The 25,588-nt window shown below is 42.8% G+C and overlaps 1 protein-coding gene across 3 annotated transcripts in view; it reads left to right on the forward strand.

The window, feature by feature from the left end:
- The first annotated feature begins 1,860 nt into the window (after positions 1-1,860).
- The window catches only part of ZFAND6 (zinc finger AN1-type containing 6), a 54,270-nt gene continuing 30,542 nt past the window's right edge, over positions 1,861-25,588 (forward strand). For 2 of the 3 annotated variants that reach the window (XM_055003005.1, XM_055003007.1), the window contains exon 1: positions 1,861-1,932. The gene's annotated coding sequence lies outside the window, so the exon portion shown is untranslated. Of the gene's footprint in view, positions 1,933-11,753; positions 11,808-25,588 lie in introns of those variants that run through there. The other variant, XM_055003006.1, reaches the window with a different exon arrangement.

A 25,588-nucleotide genomic window follows, 5' to 3' on the forward strand; every position in this document is an offset into this window, starting at 1 on the left:
ACAAAGGAAACTGAAAGGTTTTCTTTCTATGAACCGCAATTACTCGTTAATAATGGGATAATAATAGCGTTTACAGAACAATTTTAGTCTGTTCAAATAAATTTACATAATTGAGCTGAGCAGTCATTTGACAGTAACCGGTAAGGTAGGGCAACATTACAAGCAAAAGGCAAAAGGGTAAGGCTGGATGAATGTGTTGTAGAGTCGAATGTCGAATCTCCACTCTGCCAATGAAGATCCCTGGGTGATCGAGAACCAATTGCTCTCTCTCTCATCCTGCCCTACCTCACAGGGGTGTTGGGAAGATAAACCAGAGGAGGGGAAAGTGATGTTGTAATCCGTTTGGGATCCCCATTGGGGAGAAAAGAAGTATAAATAAATAAAAATATTTATTTTTCAAAAGTGGGAAGCTGTCCTAAGGGCGGGTGTGAAACACAATCTTGTGTCCATTTATTCAGTCATCCTACTGAATCCCAAATATCTGTGCAGAATACTGGAGACTTTGCCGCTATGCTTTACCTTGGGCTACAGTCCTATGCAACACTTACTCAGCATTGATCCTATTAAACTCTCTAGACTTACTTCTGAATAAATGCAGGATAGGGTTAGAAGGTACCTTCAGGAATCCGTCTCATTATCGCCTGGATGGGAGAGAAGGTGGGAAATCCTATGACATTCTTTTATTGTTTACTTCGTTTATTACCCTGCTTTTCTCTCACATGGGGATCCAAAGTGGTTTATTATTTTCCACTCCTCCGATTTATTCTCACAGCAATCATGTGAGGTAGATTAGGCTGCATGACTGGCCCAAAGTCACTCAACGGATTTCCATGGCAGGGCAGGGATTCGAACCTGGGGCTCCTAGCCCAACACCCTGTCTACTACGTCAAGTTGGCTCCCTTGAGGAAAGACTGTAAATGTCGTTTATTTAAAGCAGTTGTGGCCTGACCTTTAATACAGTTGTCCACCAGTCACAGGCAGCTTAGCTTACATTTAAAACAGCATTAAAAACCACCACAATAAGAGATAAATTTCAACCATAACAATATTAAAGATCTAGATAGAGGCAACTACAATAAAATGCCTTTTCAAAAAAAGCATGATGTGCCCAGTATGAGGCAGCAGATCCCACATCACTGCTGGCTTCCATTGCGAAACTTTAAAAAGAACTCCTAATATTCTTCAGAACAGCCTGAGAAATCACAATGACCCCCACTGCAAAACGAAGAGCCGTTGAGTTTTTCCAGCTTCCTGCGACAAGGAGTTCCATAGATAACTTTGTGCAGGGCAGTGAAAAAAGGGGGGAAGCAATAACAGCCCTCCTCGACCGTTTCACTGGGGGTGTTGGTTGCCAACTTTCCTGGAATTTTCTGCAGGAATAGGATGCTGTAGCTGCCGTTTCTTCCAGCGCAACTGAACTCTGCAGGTCTTTAAGGTGCTGTTGGACCGGAATCGTCCTCTTCCACTGCAGATCAACATGGCTACCCACCTGAAACTGGAGATCAGTTACAATTCCGAGAGATCGCCAGGCCCAACCTGGAGGTTGGCAACCCTAACAGTTGCATTGCAGTGCTTCCCGTGTAAAAACGTGTCCCCGACCCGCTTTTCCTCACCCCCGCCCCCCTTTGAACCGGCCTCTATCAACTGTCCCTTTAAAATAATTTATCGCTCTCTTTGGTTAACGTCTCCCGCCGTCCTCAGAATCCACAATGCCCTGGCGGGGAAGAGGGGAGGAGCAAAGAGGCCCGCCACGCCCCTACTCCTCCCCTCCGCTCCTTCTGGCCCCGCCTCCTTTCTCTGCTCCACCAATCAGCGCCCGTTCGTGTCGTCCTTCCGGGAGGGGCTGGGAGGGGAGGAAAAAAAAGTTTAGTCAGGACTGAGGGGAGAAAAGGAAGGCAGGCGGCGGCCGGAGGACCCTCTCGGTGGCTCCAGGTGAGAGCGGGAGGGAACTGCGGGTGGGGAGGGAAGAGGGTGAGGGGCGTTCTTTACCCCCCCCCCCCATGGAGGGGTGGGGGTGGCTCGGTGCTTAAAAGCCCTGAGGGGGGGCCGTCATTATTCCCCCCACATATTTCTTAGGATCTGACCGGGGGGGACATGGAGAGACCGTAACTCCACCCTGATTGGGGGGGGCATTTGAGAATAAAGGATGGGAAGTGCCCCCCCCTTGAGGAAAAAAAGGGGGTTGTGTCTTCGGAGAAGGCTTGGAGGGGTTGACCGAAGGACTGCTGGAGGGAGAAGGGACATGGAGGCTCTGGAAGGGATATGGGGAGGGAGTGCCCCCCCTGGAAGGGACATGGGGGGCTGGAAAGGATATGGGGGGCCTGGAAGGGACGTGGGGAGGGAGTGCCCCCCTAGAAGGGACATAGGGGGCCTGGAAGGAGCATACGGAGTGCCCCCCCCCTACACACACAGCCCAGGCCGTCTTATCCCCCCCCCACACACACACACATGTGAGGAGGCTAGTAAAAGCTCTTGGGTTGGCATTTAAGCCCCCACCCCACTTCTGAAGGCCTGACATGGGGGGACTCCCTTGTATACATGCTAGGCAAGAAGCTTATATAGGGGGAGTCTTAGGTGGGAGGCTAAGTGAATGTAGCACTTTCACTGTTCAGGGCCAGAGTGTTGGGGGGTGGGGGGAGAGATGGATATGTGGGGTGTCCTCTTCAACCCCCTAGAAAGTTTGTCTTCCCCCCTCCTCTTTTCACATGGAAGAGGATAACGGGGGGGGAGGCTTCACTGAGAGGCTTTGGGGGGGGGCTTAACTCCTTACTTCCTAAAGGCCTCACCTTTTAGGGGTGTGGAAGAAGGAGAATGATCAATCGATTATTTATTATGGTCCTAGACCAGCAAAATAAAATATACGGTATCCAAAAATATTTACCTGACACCATTACACAAGAAAAGCTCCTTGTATGGACCCATACCATAGATGCCCCCCCTTTAACATGGAAAAGGAACGTGAGTACTTCCTTCCCTTCCCCTTAAGGGATCTGCTGCCTTCTCTGGCATCTTTCCCCATACAGAGAAAAGAATAGCAAAGGATTGTGTGTGAGCCTTCAACCTCCCCCCCCCCAATTAGATGCTGTTCTAGGAGGCATATGAGGAAAAGGGAGAGGGGCTTGAGTAAAAGAATGCAGGTAACATTTTTGCCCCCCTCCTCATCTAAGGAATGTGCACACAGATAACAGTGAAAGAAGGAACCCAAAGTGTAGGGATGGGACACAAAATATATGCCCCTATGCCTGTATCTTTATGGAAGGCAAGAGGAGGTGAAGGGGCTTGGTAATATAAGCATGTCTGACTCTTCCTTCATCTAGATAGCCCCCTCACACACAGACACACACAAATATACACCAGATGAGGAAAGTTCGGAGAGTTGGGTGGGAAGTCTTTTTGAAGATGCTGGGAGTGTCAGAGGAGACTGGAAGTCCGCAGGTGAACCACTGGCCATTTCAGCTTGTTGCCAGCATCCCTGTTAAGAATTCTGGGCTAAACGGGCTTTATGCTTTTCAGGGAGAGTGCATGCTTGCTATTTAGTTATGACTCAACCGTGAAGTGAACTGCGTATGTGCTTTGACTGTATTGGACAGCTGGAGGAGGTTCTGATGAGGTGAACTTTGACTCACAGAAGTTTATACCCTGGAAAAATTTGTTGGTCTTTAAGGTGGTATAGGCCTCAAATTCTGAAGGGATTCTGGGAAGAGAGCCAGTGTAGTGATGTGGTTAGACTAGGATTTGGGAGGTGGAAGAGAGAGCCCTCAAGTCAGAGTTGACTTACGGCGACCCCTGGTGGGGTTTTCATGGCAAGAGACTAACAGAGGTGGTTTGCCATTACCTGGCTTTGCAACCCTGAGGTCTCCCATCCAATTACTAACCAAGGCCAACCCTGCTTAGCTCCTGAGACCTGACGAGATCCGTCTCACTGGAGCTATCCAGGGCAGGATTTGGGAGACTCAAGTTCAAACCCCCTTCTGCCATGAGAACTTGCTGGGTGACCCTGGGCCATCACATGCTCTCCACCCAGCCTACCTCAGAGGGTAGTTACAAGGTCAAAATGAAGAAGAGGAGAGATACTCCACTTTGAATCCCCATTGGGGAGAAAGGCAGGGTATAAATGAAGCAGAGTGTATTAGGGCCCATCTCTCATTAGCTCCTTGTGGTCTAGAAGGTGGATTAAGACATCTTCTCCAACACATAAGAGTGGGGCTCATCCATAAGGACTGTGGGAAAGAAAAGGGGTGAGGAAGTGTGGAGCGTTTACTAGATTGATCAGGCAGCTTTAGAAAACGGGGACTTTACCCAGTCATAGAGGGATCCACTAGTAAGGATGGTAGCCAAATGGTCTGGGGATCTTCTGGGGTATGTGAGGAGGCTAAGGGGGTTATAGAGAAAGCAGGAAAAAAGCTCCTACTGCAAAGATGTTGGGCAGGCAGTTAATCCTTAAATGCTGAAACTATGTAGAAAGGGCTATGAGACAAAGAGAAACTGGGCTTTGACAGTCCATTTGATAAGCGAGTGGTGATAAAAGCTGATTTGCATTTTCGCCCCCAACAAATAAACAACGGGTGGAAGGCGGAAGTGAGTTTAACCTCAAACAGTTGCTGTTGTCCCCGGCTGCCCTGCCCTGGGGAGGGGGTGGGGGTGAGTCAGGCAGGTGACTAAATATCCAGGAAAACAAATAGTATGCCAGCTAGCAGTGATTGTGGTGGTGTGGTTTGACTAGAAGCTGTGGGGCTGTGATGTAACTTGACAAACTGCAGTGCCTTCCAAGGGCCCTGTTTTGGTCACAGTTCATCATGTTCACAGCTAGTTTCTGTGATCAGGGCTGTGTGTGGAGGGTAAATATTTGGGACACTTGCATTTTAATCTTAGATATAGGGCACACATTTTTTCTTCCAAAGCAGGTACACTTAAAATTGTGGCTTTAATGTACTTCTTGTGTCGTCATAGCTATAGTATGGTATACCATGATTAATTTTATTTATTTATATCCCACCCTCCCCACAAATGGGCTCAGAATCATGTTAGAATAGGAGACCTTGTGGCTTCAGGTTACCTTTTTTATACAGGTGGCCGTATGCTTTTTGACACCTGACCATAGTAGACAATAAGATCGATTGTATTAATATTTGCCAGTTAACATGAATTAACAGAATTCAAGGTCCTGTACAAAGTAAGGTAAAATGTACTTTACTTTGAGAATGGGGTCACTTACAAAAACCCCTAAGCGTGAATCCTTGCAGGAATCTGCGTCCTTCTTTCCTAAACCCAAACATGGCCGGGAGATGAATCCAGAGCATCAAGAAGAATATGTCCACTGAGAGTCAGTTTGCACCTGCTGTTTAAAAAAGCCACAGCAGCTTATTCTAGCAGTAAAATCCTTCATTTCTGCACTGTTAGCGCTGCCACTTCAAGTGGGAAGTAAACTTCTGTTGTTCCTCTCTGCTTTGTCCCCAGGCTGAGAAGAAATATAATAGCTGTCCTATAGACTCTTTAAATAAGTGAGGATGGAAGATTCCTCCCCTTAAAAGGACACTCTATTTAACTATTTCTGCCCAGAAGGGAAAAGTGTAACTACCTTATACTCCTGGGCTGTTCATACTGTCTCTTTCAAGGGAAAACAGCAGGAAACCTCTGTTGAATCTTCCACCAGCATTTTAACACTGAGCAACTTCTTGCCGGTTGCAAATCCCATAGAGGTGAGAACACATCTCGTGGTAAACTGTAAGAGCAAATGTACCCTGAAATTCTGCTTGGGAGAGCAGTTTTCACCCCGAATGCTGTCTCTTATCAGTGACAGGCCTTTTGGTGTATGGATGCCTTCTTTCCTGTGTCTGAATTGTGAAATGAAGAGGTCAAAGATCAGGGCCATTTGAAGGGGGTGGTGTTATTTGTGTGTCTAAGACCTAGTCAAATATGACTTAGTCCATCATTTGAAATTTTCATAGGGAAAACAACTTAAGCGACAGTGTTTCTTCACTCTTAAGGCCTGCATGAAGGAAGGATGGTAGATAAAGGCCATTTTAAACCATTTGGAACATTTCTTCAAAGACTGGGTTATAAAAATACTTCTTTTTATAAAGACTCTGGATATCGCTATCATTCTAAAATACATGACCCATAGTTAATAAGATTGGAAGGGCAGGTATAAGCAAAGGGATGTCACTTGTGGTTTAGATATGGGCCTAAATTTGGATAGCAGGCTGTCTTCCTTAGGGCAGGAACCAGTCTTTTGCTTCAGCTATTCTTTAAAGCACCATACATACATACATACAAGCGGTGTGTAGTAAAAAACAGGCACTGATCTAACTCACTGAAATGGCAAATCTTTTTCTGGCTTTAACAATTAAGAATGCAGATGCAGACTAAAAAACGGAAGATCAAACCTTTCACTCATAGAAGAGGAGACGTTGGGAAACAGGAGGGAGAGAATTGTAGACTAGTTTTCTACACACTGGGATTTGGGAAGAACATTCTGTGCAAGACTATGTCTGTAGATGTATGTACATCGGTTGTTGTTGTTGTTATTGTTATAGATGTTTACTGTTCTCGTGAGTTGGACCACAGGCAGATTTTGTGTGTGGGGTAGGGGCTCTTTTTCCTTATACCCAGAGGTAGCCCTGGTTTTGAGTCTTATAATTGAATTCAGAATATTCTCCCTTCATGGTTTCAGGTGGGTAGCCATGTTGGTCTGCAGTAGAACAGCAAGATTCCAGTCCAGCAGCAGTTTAAAGACCAACAAGATTTTCAAGATGTAAGCTTTCAAAAGTCCAAGCCCTCTGATGAGGGGAACTTTGTCTCTTCAAAGCTTACACCCCCCCAAATCTTGTTGTCTATAAAGTACTGCTGGACTCATATCCTCCCTTAGTGCTCCCTCCTTGTTATTTGATGGTTGCCCTTAATGTGTTGTCCTTTAAGCCTTTCTGTTTTGTTTTTTAAAAACTTGATGGTTGGCAACTTCCTCAAGTTTGCAAATGTGCCTTCCAGACCTTTTCCTCGGATCCCTGTCTGGGCTTGTTTCTGGCTGCAGCCTTGCCCATGAGATATAGCAGCGGAGGAGACAACCCAGTACTGTGCCGTGTTTGCTTTTTTCCTGCGAAGGATTCTCTTGGTGCTGCGTCGTGGCCGACTCCCATTTAATACCAGTAGAGACTGCTGCGGCTTAAGGACGGTAGATAATTCACCTCTGTAGCTTTTGCTCTGGAGCCTTGATTTAAAAGTTAAGCAGCAAAACTTCCTTTGTGTGCTTAAGCCTTCTTGCCATCCCTGTGGAAACGCCTGTTAAAAAAACTTTTGATTTGGGCAGCGGGGTGGGGTGGGGGTGGGATCACAGATTTATATCCAACTATTTTTAGGTGAGCGGTATTATGAGTCTTTGTAATAATTCTTCCTACTCATTGATATTGTTCCTCTCATCTGTTACTGTCTTTCATGTTCCGTGGCTCCTAGAAATCTAAAGCTATTTCTAGGATGCAAATTGTAAAAAAGAACATAGAAGGAAACCTGTTTCTGCCTGATCCTTGGCTTTGTTCATGCAGGTTTCCAGAGGGAAACCTGTTGCAGCAAAATCAACCGGCTTATCTCATTTTACAGATTGACTGTGGAGTAAGCTTTTGCAGGCCTCAGGCAAGTCACTTTTTTTCCCCTGTTGCCCTCAAGTTAGTGGATGAAGCCCTGAGCCCTGTGTATGTGCTGAGACCTCATCTTCTCAACCCCAGGCATGTGTTATTTTTCACTGGTTTGCTTCACCCTTTGACACGGGCAAAAATGGCTTTTTGCTTAGTGTTTCACAAATTGCAACATTACCCAAGAATAAATGTTTCTTTAAAACGTGCTGGTGTGCAAAGTAGAATTGTTGTGGAATTTCTGGTAGCAAGTAGTGTGTGTTTTGCGTGTGAAAATGATTTACTCTTCGTTAAGGCCATGCACATCATAATATTTTATGACAATAGAATGGATTAATAGGGGGAGAGATTTCAGTGGACACTGGATATAAATGCCATTGCCCTTTATTAATGTTATATGCTGCTTTGGGGACTCCAGTCAGAATAAGAGAACACATTTAGCAATTAATAACACTTTGAAAATACTGTTTGTAGCGTGTATCAGAATGTTTTGTGCGGGCTTCGAGGTACCTACTAGATCTTGTTCACAGGACAGACCTTGAACAAAATGGGTATGTTTTCCAATCAGTCTCTGTCTCCTTTTTAACATGTATGCATTCCTGAGCTACTGAAAAAAGCTATCCAGTTGGAAATGTTTGTTAAGCAAGATCCGTCTGTTTTAAAACACTTGTCACAATCTTATAGAAACAGGTTTGAAAGGGCCAGAGCCAGTTGTCAACAGAATAGTAACGCTAACACTGTCAAAGAACAGAACATTGCTTCAAGCAATCAGTTCCTTTTTCAGCAGTTAATTAGGAAGCTTATCAGCTATCAGTTAAACCCGCATATTGCAGAACATCAGCACGATTGTCTTTTTGAAGTTTCTGAAGTACAAAACGGAATGTGTAAATTATGTTTTACTTTGGGATATAATCTAAGCAGGGTCAGCCATGGCCAGGACTTGGATGGGAGATCACCAAACAAGACTGGGGTGGAGGAAAGCAATGGCAAAACCCTCTTACCTTGAAGTTCCTGGGATAGCCAGGGACTTCTTCAAGTTTGGGCCAGCCTTTCTGTGTGGCCCAGAGTTTTTCCTGTCAGCCCCACAAACTAAGATTAAAGCTAGCAACCATAGTTACATGAAACACAGTACTGAAGAGCTGCCTTTGTTTCTGTATCAAGTCCCCCCCCCCTTTTGTAATGATAAACTTTTATTTTAAAAGGTAGGATTTGAATCTCTTTATCAGGTGTCTGAATGTTAAATTATAAATCTGCGCTTCTGTGCCACTTTAAAAATGGGGCTGATGTAGTTGTTTTGGCATGAGATAGAAGGGTTTCTGAAACCTGCTGTTTTTTAATTTAGAAACGAGAGAGACCTCCTTGAAGTTCCGGCTGATATATAGGCTCACTTATACAGCCAGGTATTTTCCCACCTGTTAAGAATCACAGGGGTCGAGATGTTTTGAAATTGTTTGAATTCTTTGAGGATTGCATTTGGAAGGCATTCATGAGCAGCCCCTTCTGTTACTCTTCCAGTTTGAGGCAAACTCTGCCGATGAATAAGCAAATACTGGTAGAGGGTATGTGTCCATCCACACATGCTGAGATGCCTTGACTAATGAAATAAGCACACACATGAACATGCATCATGATCGGTATTGTCTACTCAGACTGGCAGCTGCTCTCCAGGGTCGCAGATAGAGGTTCTTCTCCCATCACTAATACCTAATCCTTTCGCTGGAGATTCCAGCAGTTGGACATTGGACTTTCTACATGACAAGCAGATGCTCGACCACTGAGCCGTGGTAACTTACATGTAGTTGTTAATTCCAGAACATATTTATGTAACTCGGGACAGCTAGCTGCTAAACACTTCCAAGCTGAGGCCTCTAGTATACTAGGAAACAAAAACATCTCATTTGGTATTTCATTTGCTGGATCTACATCATGTTAAAAGTGATCAAGGTTCAAGCCATATTTTGAAGGCTGGGATATTTAAGAATCCAGGACCTTGGGAGCTCTGCTCCTGGGCATAGGGAGCCTTATCTTCTTAAGATGTGAAACTCATCCGCACAGAAGAGCCTAGAATCGAGTCATAGGGAATTGTAGCTAGACTGCAAAGTAATGCAATTCTTTCAATCAGTTTAAAATCAGAACTGTACCTGCATTTCGCCCCCTGGCTTCTTGAGTGACCAGCTGTAGCCTTCATGCAGTGTTAAGGCAGAAAAACAATCATGTCATTTTTCTGAGCTCGGGCGTAAATAGTGACTTCATACATAATGAATCTTTTACTGTGAACATCGCTGGCAGTATTGTGTGTTGCCATTCCTGGATATTTTCGTGTAGGTCTACCTCTAAGTGCGCATCTGTAATTCTCGAGCATGAAGTGAAACTTGCTAGGTAGGCACTAATTGATTGCTAAGAGAGAGAGCCTTAACTCTTTGCTCCACTGCCCCAAGCCCAGTTTCTTTTCTTTTGTTTCGGTCAGGGTGCCGTGTGCCAAACAACTTCTTCTTGTTGATTTCAAGGCTTGGAAATAATGGAGCAATTTGTGTGTGTGTGTGTGAGAGAGAGAAAGTCTGTGTGTGTATGTGTGTATTTGTTTTTTGCAATCTCTATATTGTCTGTGTCTGAGAAGGGGGTCTCTGGCTTTGAATACCTTCACCATCGGCTGCTGTGGCTGTTCCCCTTTCCATTTCTGCTAAACTGTGTGCCTAAAGGCCTAAAACAAGAATGTATGCTGCCAACTCTGTTCAGCCTTGCCTCGGGCACCCACGAGAAGGCAGATTTTTTTTTCTTACCTTGGTGAGGTTTTTGGCTTCCATAAAACTATCAAATGAAAGACAACTTTTCTGTCTCCTGTGGCCAGCCGTGTTGGCAGTGATAGCAAAGAATAGATTTTCTTTTGTCTCCCCAAAGTACTTTGTCCAAACCTTGGCGCTGCAGACAGTAACTGCTCATTTCACTTCATTTGATCATTTTGAGTTTCCCTTGGTGGCTGAACAAGAACTTTGAAAGCAGCTGAGGAAGAACTTCGGTCTCTGTGCTTAATGCCTGGCAAGTTCACTTTAAAATCAAGGGTGACCTCAGAGTCCCTGTGAACAGAGGTGAAGCGCATGAAATGATTGTATGTTTTCCAGTCTCTGAGACTTACTAAAAAAGGCAGGACAGTGAGGGAAAAAACTGATCTCAGCATTGTGCAATTCTCAAGTGTATACTTTACCCTGTTCCTTAGGGAACACCTGTAAACTGGATAGGAATCTAATCCCCATTTCTCCGATTTAGCAGCCTCGCTCTTTTCAGATCAGTTCATCATTGCAATAGCTCTAAAATTAGGGTACTTGGTCAGGCTTTTTTTTTGTTGTTGCTTCACACTTGTAATCCTCCTTCAGTCCCAGTGAGAAAGACGGGCTAGTATGGGAGAAAGCAGACGAGGTAGGGAAGGTAGAATACTGTCCTTCAGGTCGTGGGCTGGGTTGGTGGCCAAATTGGGTAGGCATAAATGGTGGGGAGGGATGTCAGTCTAAGGGGCACATTGACTGTCTTTTTGAGTTAGGTGAACCGGTTGGAAGAGTCAGTAGCAGCCCTAGACCATGTTTTTTTTTTTTTCTAAAGACTTCTGTAATTGTCTCTATTTATTTTTAAATAAACGAGAACCAATGTACACTTATAGCGGCTTCTGTGAAGTGTCAAACAGCATCTAGCGCTCTAAAAATAGGCTGACCTCATTTTTCACACTTATGTTTTGTAAAGTGGCTTCACCTCTCTTGGTAAGTGTTGTCATGCGCTTTTTGATGAGCGTATAATTACTACGTTCAAGGTCCCAAACAATGACCGCCGTTCCCTTTGTCTGTTAAAGGTCTCTCTCGATCTGTGCTGTTTTGACACCAGTTTTACTTGAACTAGACTCCCCTTAGCAGCTGCTAAAAATCTGTGTGCTGTTTCTTTAAGAAACCAGCTTGCTCAGGGTGTCTTAACCTGCTTAACCTAACCTGCTAGCAAGGAAAAAGTTCTTTAAATAATGGATATTAGCTTTTACCAATTAGGATTATGAGCTTCACAAACAGGGTGGAGTTTTCCTGGTCCGGCCAGTCACTGTTGAGAAGGCGGGGCGTAATGTTCAGGGTAGGTTGCACTAGAGTACAGCTTCAAGTGAAGTTAATCTGGGGTGAAGCAAACAGAAAAATTGGGCTGCTTTTGTTGGTACGATTTTTTTGTCCTTCTCATGTTTGTATGTTTTCCACTTTGACTCTAAGGCAGTTGTGTCTGTTTGCTTCTAGCTGGTTTGACCGTGGTTTGTGTGTGTGTTTTTTTTTTTTGTGGTGCTTGGCAGGATATTAAAATTTATGCAGGGAAGCAGAACAAAAGACATCTTTTGGACAGGAAATAAGGTGTCGAGAGGCAAACTTAACTGAGTTTATTCTTTCCCTAAACCTCCAGTTTAAGCTTTATTCTCATTCGGAAAAGTGGGTTTTGGGGTGGGAGAGAGTGTTTTTACACTACTGTAGGCTCATCTGTTTTTCTGTGACACTGCACCTCCTAATCCCCTCGATCTGCTTTTAACCTCTTAACTTCTCTGCTTCTGATGAGGCAAGGGGAAAAAACAAACCTGATAGTAGCTGAGTTTGCTGGGCTGTATAAAGATGACGTCTGCTTTCTTTTTCTTTGGTTTCGATTTAAATGGCATTTGTCAAGACTGTGTTTGTGCAGATGTCATACCAAAAAAGTGTGTCAGTTTCTAAGGCACTGGAGAATCCTATGAAAATCCTTTTGCATTTGTAGTGGGGTCTAGGAAAATACAAAAACCTGCATTCAGAGTGTGTGCTTTTTCCTTAACTCTAATTCCCCTGAACAATATTTGTACCAAGAAAAGATACAATTATAGTTTCGATAAGTCTCTGGAACACAAATGGAATTTCCTGCAGGTCAATATTGCCTCCAAACAAATCTCAAAAACAGTTTGTAGGGTGTGTGTATTTCTCTGCATTTCAAGTATGTGTTGTTGTTGTTTTTAATCAGTTGGTTCTGACTAGGAAGTGGAGGTTAATACCGATGTCTCGGTGTCCCAGAGACGACTGCCTCTCTGAACATGATTCAATGCTGCATTTTTGGTATTCTAGAGAGAGTGAGTGTTTGTTCCTACATAGGGTGACCTGCCATCTCTGTCAAGCAAAGATTAGCCAAAATGTGAGAGTCTTAATTAATGAAGAAGGACATATTACATTTTTAATTAGTAAAAAAGTTATCCCCTCTGCTCGGAAGCGCCGAAATAGCCATTCTCATAAACGGTTTGGAACAAATCTCCTGCATTGAATATCATCATTTGGGGATCCCTGAGAAACCCCACACTTGGCCCTTCCCTGGCAGTCCCAAGCAAGAGAGATGTAAGGAAGTAGTAATTATTTCAGACCACTTTGGGGGGTAGAATGAGGTCCTGACCTAGTGTTGTCTCCTCTCAAAATGGCCCTTGTGTAACATTGTTAACTAATACCCCTTAAAACAAAAACCACACAAATATCAGTGTGGGGTTTTTTTTGCAACTCCTGAGAGCTGCTAGGATACTGCTCCAGGGCGAACCATCTGTAAAAGCAACTCTGCCCTGAAAGATAAACATACCAGTTTGCTGGCATGAGCCAGAGAACGTCTCTTCGAGGGATGACAAGCATTCCTCCCTTTGTTCAAAACGGTAGAAAGCTGGCAGAAATCTGCCATTCCATCATACCAGTTGAGGGCCCCAGAGGTTGGGGCTGGCAAACCCTTGGCTTCTCATGTCATCTTAAATCCCAGGAGAACATTTCTGTTTTGATGTTTGCATGTGCTACTCGCAGGGGGTGGGTTTTATTGTGGCTTGCGGAAACTCAGGAGCCTTAAGTCCTGGCTAGGGGTGGGGTGGGGGCTGGCACAATTGTATGCTCTTCACTACACTTAGATACTCTCGTATAACTGGGAAGGGTCTGGCCCAGCTCTTTCCTTGGCATGTTAGTTTTCTTTATGCGGAGTCCTCACTTAAACCATATGAAAATGATTCTGTTGAGATACAAACTCGCTGTTTCACCAGCTTTTTTTGAAGCTAAGGCCTAGCATTGCTGCACTGACAAGCTTTGGGCTTGTTTCTGATAAACAACAACTCTAACCCCACCCCAAACACACACACACACACACACACACACACACACACAAAGGTATCGCATGGCAAACCACTTTTTAAGCTGGGGGGCTCTCAAATGCATGTCTAAAGTAGCTCTTGGCATACATAGATACTTAATGAAGGTAACATATTCTCCATCCAAGTTTAGAAAAACGTCAAGCTACATGCTGCCTAGGAATTTGAAATTTGCTGCCCTTCTCTTCAGATAAACATCTTCATTGCTGTGCCTACAGATTTGTCTTGAATTGGTACATAATCATGGACATACTTGCAAGTCTATTTGCCAGAGTGACTTTGTTCTGGGTCTCTCCAGAAGGAGGTTCTAGCAATGTCAGCCGTATCTTCTTAAGAGCATGTTCAGTAAACATTATCTAACAAATGTTAGAATTGCATGTGGCATTTCAGCGTGAAGATGTGGTTACTGGTTGGTGAACGCACAGTTTATTTCCAAGTCATTGTCTTTATCCTTTTTGGGCCAAAATATTAATTCTTTGTATGCTTCATGCAAATTGGTCTTGATTTCTAGGAAGTACTGGAAGGAATTTTATAGTTGACCAAAGTGGTATCCAACAAAAATAAAACAGTAAGCAAGAACTCTGAGTCAACCAAAACTATTAATTCTGTCAAAGATATAGAGGAATGAGTCAGGAACAGAGAAATCATTCTTGAGATCCATCTAAGTACAACAAAAGGCTACTTAGATCAGGAGACACGGGTTCAACTCCCTGCTCAATGCATGCTGGATGATCTTGGACCCAGTAACTGTCTCTTAGCCTAATCTACATCACAGGGCTGTTGTGAAGATAAGTAGCATTCTGTATGTTTCACCTTGCTTTATTTGGAAGAGGGATAATAATGTAGTAATATAGTTATCACAAACAGTAGATGAGGTGACAGATTTATCCTTAGGCTGCCCATCCCAGTCAGCAGATGAAAGATGCCACGCCACACAATCTAGCATTTCTGCCCTTTATAAAAATGAGATGTTCAGGAAAGCGGTTCCATCCTGTCAAGTATGAATGAACTGGCAAGGTAGTGCAGAATTGGCTGGTGAGCACAAAAAGAGTTTCCAGAAATCATTCTTTACCCCGGTACTTTCTGTTTCAAGGTCTGTTTACAAAAGTGCCTGTGTAAATATTCTAAATAACTTAATATATTCAGAGCAAGTCAGCACCTGCTCTTTGTTTTCCATGTGATCTGTCACTGAAAACGTACAAAAGGCTGGTAGAACCTATACTTCAATTCTGTTGTCTGTCATGTTCCTGAGTAGCTTTTTACTTCTTGTTTTTTAGATGTGAAAATTAATATCTTATGAAAGAGGTACTTGCCCGCAGTGATAACTGTGGGAAAATGTCTTCTCCTTCTTCTTTCCTTAAAAAACATTAAGATGAATTTTACTAATTCCATGTAAAGCCTAGTTAGTTAATAATGCAAAGTGGTGGTAGAATTTTTGGTTTCTTGGCCAGCTGGAGCTCTGCAATCTCAAAGAGATTGCATCTCAAAGTTCCTTTTCATTCTGTCCCCCCCCCCCAGTAAAGTTATTGGTACTGCCACAGAGATGCCATTTTTGTATGCAGCAGTAGTGGATAAATATTTATTTACTAAACTTACGTGCTGTCGTTCTTCCCCATCAGTGCCAACGAGACCGCTAACTGTTAAAGCAAGTGTTATCCAAACACTATCATAAAAACAATTAAAATCTGAACTAAAGTACATATTTTTAAAGCACAGAGAGAAACAGTATTAAAAACCTAGAGCAGGAAAGAGGGAACACCATGGTGGAAGACGGTGATAAACAAATATCCCTGAGAAAAGAATTCCATAGTTTTGGTGCCAGAGACCTACTCTCAGGTTACTACCCACTTAATCTCAGAAGGCAAAGGCACACAGCTTGGGCCTCAGAAGATGACTGCAGTGGTTGTGAAGGTTTGCATGGGAGTAGGCAGTCCTTGAGGTATGGTGTCCCCAAGCTTCATAGGACTTCAAATGTTAACCTCGGCCTCTTGAATACTCATTCCACAGTCCCTAAAGAAGGAAGTATGTGTTTCACATACAGGCAACATCAAATTCAGAATTGCAGCAGACTGATGTGCAGAGAGGTGCTGCTTCTCTCCCTGGAGCAGGTGCATGTTCAAAGTCGGGGTTGTCTCAGATAACTTGTATATTGTAGGAAAATATTTTGTTCCTGTGTAGGAGTTGTGAACTCCCCAAAGCATACATATTCTGCCCAAGGACACCTTGGCTGTATATGTCAAATGTGTAAAATTAAGTAAACTTGCATGTGTTTTGCAGAGTTCAGAAACCAGGGGTAGGACTCAAGATCCCAGCGGCCTTGTTAGTTATATGGGCTGTGGAAGACAGCTGTATTTCAGCTTTAGTCCCTGGCTATGAAACTCCCATAATCAGGGTCAACATTACAGAGATGTCAGAAAACATGAGAGGAGGATTGTGGAGTGCTTTGAATACTAAGGCTAAATTCAGACCCCCGTGCTAGACTTCTGTTCGCCTGAGACAGACCAAAGTGTAGCTTGTAGTCGTGCACTTCTGCCCACCCACTTGGTCTTCCTGCTGTTATGCACAGTTGAAGACTTCCTGGTTTAAGATGTCTCAAATCCAGCTCTCACTTGTCGTGAGGTCCAGTTGGACAAATTTCCCTGCTACCGATCTAGATGGCAGTTCAGATTTCTGGTTACGGGTAAGGAAACAAACTCCAGTTTGCCCAGGTGGTCTGGTTTTGGACATCACAGCAAACTGAAGTTGGATTTGAGACCTCCCAAACCAAGAAGTCTTCAGTTGGACTCTGGCTGGAAGGGCAGGCAGGAGGGAGCACATGAGAGTGTGGATGTAGCCAGTAAGTAAAGTGAGTGTGGTAGCCTTTATAGAAGCTGTAGATAACTTGGAATAATCAACAGAAGGAATTTTGCAGAGCTGTGGCTTGCAGCGGAGGTTGGGAGAACATCCCTTGAGCAAGGGACATGGCATAGTGCCACATTATGAAGTCTCATCTTTTATCTTTTGTATACCGTGCCAAGATGAGTTTGGCTTTTATATTTTTGCCATGTGCTGTTCTCATATTGCCTTGCTGAGAGCCATAACCACTAGAAACATTTAAGGAAAACCTCGTGCTTAGATTTCTTCATTTGGATAGTAAAATTCTATTGTAGGGGGGGGGGCTTGTTGTGTGTACTGGATATTTCTATGTTTAATATGTCAGTTGCTCATGCCCTGTCTCAGCATTTCTTCAACTCTGTGTATTGGATTTCTGCTGGTTTTTAAATCTTTGCAAACTTGCATTTATAGACCCTATTACATTTTTTTATTGAAATGTCTTTGAAATTGACTAACTCACACTGTGTAATCCGCCTTGAGTCCCAGTGAGAAAGGCAGACAACAAGTGGCATAAATAAATAAATCTATCCTGAATTAAGGCAGGATCGGTTTTGCTCCATTGTCCTGCATATTTAGCAGAAAGAAACCATAACTGTACTTGGATTTTAGCTGTGAAATATTCCCTTCAGTACCGTAAAATTATTTTCTAACATTAAATGTATGTATATTCTAGACCTGTTGTAAAGCATGTATCTAAAATTGGTATTGCACCAAAAGCCTTTGTAAATAAGAGGTGGAAGGCGGGTTTCATATGCTGCTTGCTCTACAGTTATCTGCAGGCTTTCAGACCTTGCTTACCTTGTTAATCCTGAATTTCTAATCTTTAAAAATGCAGACACAAAGGTCTTTATTACTTATGTATTGCACAGAAGTAAAACCCTGCTTCTTCCTCCGCCACTCCCTTTTGCTTTCCTTCAGGGCACCTTTGTCAGTGTCTGTGTCCACAAACAATTGAAGTCTTGAACTTTGTGTTCCGATCAAAGTGTGGGGATTGGAATCTTCAGTGTTGCTAGGAGAGGGGAAGCGGCCTCTTGGAGTGCGCCCGGCTTCACTAGAGTAGTTAAACCAAACAGAAGAGTTCCCTTGCTTCTGCAAAGCTGTGTTCAGAGAGTGAATCTCAAGACCTACGTCGGGGTGGTGACAGGGGTTGAAGCTTGCTTCAGAAAGCCAAGCTGCCCTATTGGGTATATCCTCTGAACCTGTAGGAGTGGGGAAGCCCCGTGCAGGGTTGATGGGTCGGTGGGCAGTGACTTCATCCGAAGGGAAGAGAGCAGGCACCAGACTTCTCTGATGTGATCTGTGTTGCAGCGAGTGAGAAGAGAAATACCTGTTGGCCAGAAAATAAAGTTTTGAGCTGGGTCTTGAGTGACTTTTCAGAGAAGCACATAGAATGCTAGTACTAAAGAGGCCCTCCTGCGGTAGGAAAATGGCTACGGTTCTAATGTGCTCTTCTAATTTTAATTTTGGGGAGGGGGGGGATTTGGTGTCTTGGGTGTAAAAAAAATCCTCAGAGCAAACTGATTTTAAAAAGAGTTCTGGATCCTTTGTGGTGTTGCTCAGATCATCTTATCATAGCACACTGGGTCTGCTTCTGCCTTTACTGAAAGTTAGTGCGTCAGGCAGGGGCTGGATTTCACCAAGACAGTGGTTGGTAGTACAGGGTTTTCTCTGTGCCACACAATTCCTCCTTGAAGAGCAGCAACTAGCTTGCTTTAGCTTAGACTTGGGTATTTCCACACTCCTGAACATGGTTGCATATGGTACAGTCCTTCCTAAATTATAAGTATGATGTGTGACCTCAAGTTTTTGTGTCTTAAATTCCTTGTGTTAATATGTTACAGAAGGATTTTTGTTTAGCTCAGAAATAACCATACCACGTGATAAGCTCGTTTGGGTTACAGTGCTAGAGAAGGATTTTCACGTAGCTCAGGAAGAATTGTGCCATGTGTCAAGCACCACCCGCCCAATCTGAATCAAGCATATTTTGTGGCCTGATTTGATAGAGTCAGGTAACCAGTGTGGGAACAACCACACTATGACAGAACCCTTGTTTACAACAGGTGACTTATGACTTGGGTTTGAATCAGCCCATAATGTTTTGAAAGAGAATCATAAGACCTGGCTAGGTAAGTCCGGGAATTGTGACTTTGGCATTCAGAGCCAGGTTTCATGGGTATTAGATTATTTTGTACCCGTCACCTCTGATGTATCTGCTGTGTGTGATTCATGGCTGGAAAAATTCAAAGTTCCAAAATTCCAGAACTGTGCTGCAGGTGATCTGGCATTCTGAAACCTTTATTCAGATCCATTAAGGCCTGGAAAATGATCTAAAGTGTCTCAAATGTAGATAACCTGCTTGTATGTGTAGAAAGTACGTGAGGGGAAGGGTGTGTATTTTGGATCTGACTTCTCGAACAAAGGAAACTTGTTGCTAATATCTATCCCAAACAATACGGAAGTTCAAAATAGCTGCTGTTAAACTTCAGCCCATGTTGTATGTTGTTCTTGGTGCAGGAATCCATTCGAGAATAAAAAAAAAATTGGTGGCCAATAACAGTTTAAGTCAAAGCCTGATCATCCTGTTTATTGTTCTTACTGTTAAGTTTTTGGGTGGGGGGGGGATGGGAAAGCGTTCCATAACATGAGCAGCCACCTGCAGTCTGAAGTGGTACAGGCCATTCTATCCTAATGAAAAAAGGCTGCTACTATAAGAGGGTAATTTTTTAAAAAATGAACAGCTCTGATACATTGCACATTAGCTTCTTGTCGCTTTTGGCTGTGCAATCTGACAAGGAGCAATTCCCGCTATTTTTAATACACTGAAGTCTATGAAAGATGAACTCATCCAATGATCGGTGTAGTTAATAGTATGAATGCTTGTAATGCTTGTAAAGTGTGTCAGTATTTGCCTCATCTGATCAGTTATGTTCACTAATCGTGCTCTGACCTTAACTGGAAGGGGCTGACTGGTATCTAGTAAAAGGCAACAACGTGTCCTTCCTTTAAAGCTGATACACATTTACAATGAGTGAATCCTAACAATCTCATATTAATTTTGTGCATCATCAGGCTCGAGAGGTGTCTGTCTCCCCAGATTTTTTGGACATACAGTTCTTGCTCTCATCCATGAATGTTGATGATTGCTCAATTTTGTTTTTGACATGCTCAAATATATCCGGGATTGTTGTAGACAAATACCGGCAGTCTCCAAACTTCAGTCATTTAATGTAACACTACTTTGACTAAATTCTGGCTTGTCCCTCTGTTGAGAGACCAAAAACTGTGATGTTTAATATCAGGGCACAAACGTTTTGAGTAGCAGCCCAAGTATAAGAAAATACTCTTCTTTGGCGCAGAATCATAACATCAGAAGGTTTTAATACTGTAGTATTAGCCATGACGCTCTTCAGTAGTTTACTGGGACCAGAAAGGAATGCACACTTAATACACATTTTATTAATGAAAGCTTTTGTATAAATCAGTGCTGGCTGTTGGTAGAATCAGATGATAAGGCTGTTTTGTTTTTTTGTCTGGCTTCTCAATCAGATGATGCAGGTGCTGCATTTTGGGGGGAGTAGATCAGGCTTCCGTATCTGAGGAAAGGCAAGGAAGTCCCATTCCACTGAGGGACATGCCTTCTGTTATCAGAGATTTACACCCTTTAAGGAAAACAAGACCCAAGCGAGACACATTTAACAAGAAAGAAAGAAACAGACTGAAATGTTAAAATCCAAGTTGATAGCAAACGAAAATAACCTGTAAAATGTTATGACCGTAAAATGCATATATTTAATATCAGATTAGAGGCATGGCGAGGAGGGAATGGAGCTTACAGACAGGGCCTCCGGTTATTTACAGTCCCAAGTAGGTAGTAGTAGGCCAAACAGTCTATAAGGGGTTACTCTTGGGCTATAGAGAACTGTTATTAAGCAACTTAATTAATCCAATTTAAATAGTAAAGAGGGGACGGGGGGAGGGGAAGGGGGGTTACTTTAGCAAGGTTTATAAGGGTTCCAATAACGAGTATATATTATCATTGGTGGTTCTTCTATTAGTATTTGTAATCGATGGGTAAAAGGTTTGATTTCATAATGATACTTATTTAATCATTATTATATTTATTGAACAAATCTTCCTTAAACAGTATTTTTATTAATAATCTAATTATTATCAAAGTAGTTCAGTCATCTATGTTTACGCTATAAAACCTCTATAATAAGGTTAAGATTTAAGTTATCATTTACTATATCAACCGTGAATTGAAATCCAAGTTGAAATACTCATTTGTAAGAAAATTCATGGTTATAAGGGCATGGAAATTAATATATAACAGAAGATTTCTTAGTTATCAGTGTTTAATGACTTTCTCTCAATATTGTACCTATTAATGTGCATAATTAAATAAAAACTTTTTTAAAAAATCAGAGATCTACCATAGAATCCAAACTGTTATGGCAGGCATGTGTTGGCAACCAAGAATAGCCTCCCTACATTTTGTGTGTGTGTGTGTGTGGTTTCATTAATATGTGATGTGGTTCTCCCCACCACTGCACCTTGTTAATTTGTTTTATTATTTGTATATTGATTTTAGTTTTTGTTTTTATCGATTTTAATTGTTCACCGCCCAGAGCCCCTGGGGATGGGCGGTATATAAATTGAATAAATAAATAAAATAAATATCATGCCCCACCCCTCGACACCCATAGCAGCCAGTGATGTATAGAACAGCGATAACACATGGCGTGAAAATGTTATTGTGAGGGTAAGTGGAGCTGTACGTGACAGGGGTATATGAAAAAAAACATGACTCAGATGTGTAGGCAACTGTTCTGTAGCTGCCATAACTTAGCAGTTTGACCTGTAAGATAAAGTTAATAGACAGATCCAAGGCCAGCTGGCTACCCTTTAATCCACTTCCAGTTGAAAGTTCCCGACAGGAAATGAAAGGCGACACAAGTGTTACATCTGTGTGGACGGACTTCTTCGGGCTTCAAAATATTTTTGAAGAATTAGGCTTAAAATTTGGGCTCCATGGGAAACCGATAGCATCGCACAATTATCTGAAAGCTTCACTCTTAATTTGGCACGCAAAGGCTAGGCTGCAGATTGGCATGTTCATGTGAGCAAAGTCATGCTGAAGTGGTAATTGGTCCCGCTGAAACTCTTGCCACCTTCTTGAAACTTTTTTTCCTCTCGATTTCAACTCTGGGGTGACAAGATGCAAATGCCTCCCCCACGTGAAACTGAGGTGCTCACTCACGGCATTGCTCAAGGACTTCACCCGCCTCTCAGGTCAGCCTATGACTCTTCCATAAGCAATCCCTTCTTTCTGTTGAGTTGGCCTGTGAATGACCTCTCAAATAGAAAGCAGAGTTTGCAGGTTTTACTGTGGTTCAGAATCTCTCAAGCGTACTGGAAGGCTAAATGTTGTGTCCTGTCCTACGTCAGAGTGACTGCTTTCTGCCTCTTAACTGACACAGCAATTTCCCCCCTAGGTCATGACTCATGACTAATTTGACATAGCACAGAATTGTATGTAGCATGTGGCCTCGGTATCCTTGTCATAGATTGTGTGTCAACAGATTCTTACCCTAGTTCTGCTGCTTACATACTTTAATAATTTTTTCCCCTTTTGCACCGCCCGTCTCCATCATTGAGGAGTATTTCTGTCTGTCTCTCTCAGCCCTGTCAAATTGCCAGTGTCCTAGATCAGCTGTTCATCCCACAACTAAGTATTGGCTGAACCTGTTAATCAGATGGTTTGGCGCAGAGTAAAGCTCTGCTGTGTTGATGACGTTAGTGTTCAAAGCACTTCACGTATTTGGTAATGCTTACAACAGCCATGTCACTAGGTCACTCTTCTCTTTCTTGTTGCAAATGGGGAGGGCTGATTTAAAATTTGAACTGGAGTGTTGTGTCTCATACTCTTAGCCACTGTGCTATAGCAGCTCTCAAGCATATTAAAACTGTAATTCTATCATTGCTATTATTTTTTTAAAAGATTTTTGGTGTGCTTCTCTGGAGAAATTTGTACCTAAACCCAGTGTACCCTATTGTAGGCTGCCACTTCCTGTAAAACGGAACATGAAATATGGCCAGTTTCTGGCACTAGACTGAGGTATTAGTAATGCATTATGCTTCAGCCTGGCTGCCCAGGGCATCGTAGCCGTCAGGCCGCAGATCCATTTAATGAATGTTTAAAGCCCAGGCTGGAGGATTTCTCAGTCGATAAAGACTGCTGAGAAGGGTCACGCTGAGATACTGTTGGTCTTGAATTCTTGACTTAATCTCATGGCGATACCTTTACTTAAGTTGCTTGAATCATGACGCCGTCTTTGGCCTTAGCGACGGGACGTGTAGTCTGCTTTTTAAGCATTTCTTGATAATGCCGGCTCTGGAAAGTGTGATTCACAATGGTGATATTGTGTGTTCCAGTAGCAGTGACTTTTCTCTAGCTCAGGCTTGTGAATAACCCAGTTGTCTCATCACCTGTGGCAAGAATTTCCCTAAGATGGGATTGGCAGAAGAGTTTTCATGAACTAGAACAGTGCTGGTTAGTTAGATTCGGGTTTTTCCTTTCAGCAGCCTTCTGTGCAACATATGACATGATGTACATATGTGTTGAAATGTTGTGGGCTTAAGGATTTAACACACAAGCCTGCGGTGTTTTAGTAAGCACAAGATTGTGGGTGTGTTTTGCATGCATTCCAATTTTTTTGAGAGATTTCCCTGTATGAGCCTATATTCTCCACCTCCCATAAAGCTGCCGTCTTGGAGGGTAGTTTATACAGTCAGAATCTGTGGTTGCTATCTCAGTCTTTTTTCTTTTCTTTTTTTTGGCCTTGAAAACATTTCTCTCTTTATGAACAAGATAAGGAAACCACAGACATGCAAACATTTGGGCAGTGAGTGTCCACTCTGTTTGGTGAAGTGACTCCATTTTGTACTGTGGACCTACCATGTGGGTTGTCTCTTTATCCTGAGATGGGAAAGTATTGAAAATCCATGGCTGTACTTAGAGTTGTCTGATGGCTTAGTTGAGTAAAACATCTGATTTTCCTCTGGGGTATGTCAGTACCGGAGTTTGAAATGAGTTCAGAGTAGCCATGATAGGGTAATTTTTCCAACTCTCAGCCGTTGGTGAAGCTGCCGTAACATCTAAGGGTTGGGGAGAAGACATCTTGCACCGTGGCCCTCCCAATGCCTTTGATGGTAAAATCTTTTTATGTGCGTGGTTTTAACTTGTTGTCAGTAGCTTTGGGGGCTATTGTCATGAGTCAGAAGGACAACACAAGTATTTGCGGGAGTTGGCATAAAAAAAGATGGCGATGAGAATGAGCTGTGTTCTGGAAAGTCACAGATTGAGGTCTGCCAAGAAGTCATTAGCTGGCTTTAGACAAGCCACTGTTTTTCTCATCCTGTCTCTCCCCCTCTCCCCCAACCCAATCCCCAGTCATTGTAATACGGGTGATAACAATACTGGTGTACTCTACAAGGCAGAACAATACAATGAATGCGAAGCCCTTTGAACAATATAATTACGACTATATAATGAATGTGAAGCTCTTTGAACAGTGAAAGCACTACATGAATGCTATATATTATTGTTTCTTGAAACAAACTCTACGGGACTGTTTCAAGCAGTATCTACAATATACAGCATTTATATAGTGCTTTCACTGTTCGAAGGGTCTCACAAAATCCTCATTGCATTTGTAAGTTTTTGCAGTCTGTACAATCTTGTAATACACTGTTAACAGACAGTAGGGATAAACCAAAAAAAGCATGTTTGGCAAAATAAATCACAAAATTTAGGAACCAGCATCAAATGTTAGGGGCCTGCTCTATCCCAGGTTAGGAAATATGAACTCCTTGGCAAAGCTATTAACTTCTTAAATGACTTTATGAACCCTGGCTCAAAATTGCATTAAATAAGATGGGCACTTCAAGCATGCCAGACCAAACTTTCCCCCCTGCTTTTGCAAGCTCCCCTCTGCTTCAGTGGCGGCTTGCCATGTTGCTGGGCGAGGGGCTGCTCTTCAGAAGTGCCAAGCCAAAGTTGTGCTGGGCATGCCGAATTGGTTGCATAGTGCTTCTTTACATTCTGGCCGGTGTGTCTCGACCGAACCAAAGGCTGTGTTCTTCAAAATATGAGTTGCATGGAAATGTACCAAGTTTGTTTCTCCCTTTCTCTCCAAGCCAGCTTTTCCTTCTAAAAATAGTATCCCCTCTTTCCCTTCCTATTCATAGATTCTGGATTGAGTTCAGAAAGTCTGAGCAGGAAGTTTTCAGTCAAGTAGGAAGTAACTGCAGTACTTCCCATAGGTTAATATATAGGATCATCTTTGCAGGTGCGCATAATAAGTGTCTAATCCCATATTCTGGCAATTGGTGTTTTATTGTTGTGGTATACACCATCTTTGTTAACATACCTATATCCACCAAGCTGGGGTTTTGTGCAGACATAACAACAATAGGAAATGGGCATCCTGCCAGACTGTATTTAAATCACTGTACCTTTCCTTAATTAGATGGTGTGTCAAATAAAATTCCTGTTGCTTCCTGCATGTAGATTCTTCTGTACAAAATCTGAAAATCATAAAAGTTCCTCTTTTAAGAGTAGGATTTTAGTCCAGCGTGACACCTTAGAGACAACAAGATTTTCAGGGAGTAAGCTTTCGAGAGTCAGAGCTCCCTTCTCCAGACACCAAGTATGAACGGAGATCCCTAATCCTTTATATCCCAGCCAAAGGTGGGTGGACTGTTACAAGGGAGGGCATCAGGATGTAAGGATACAATGCAACTTGATTAGAGCAGAAATTCGCATCTGTAGTAGTGAGATAAGAATCCTAAGGTTCTGTTCAGCCCCCGAATTTGTTCCGAATTTGTGAATAAACTGAATTTCAGCAATTTCACATTGTAACCTCCCCTTGAAGTTTCTCTGAGG

The sequence above is a fragment of the Eublepharis macularius genome, chromosome 18 (assembly GCF_028583425.1).
Source record: "Eublepharis macularius isolate TG4126 chromosome 18, MPM_Emac_v1.0, whole genome shotgun sequence".
Classification (NCBI taxonomy): Eukaryota; Metazoa; Chordata; class Lepidosauria; order Squamata; family Eublepharidae; genus Eublepharis; species Eublepharis macularius.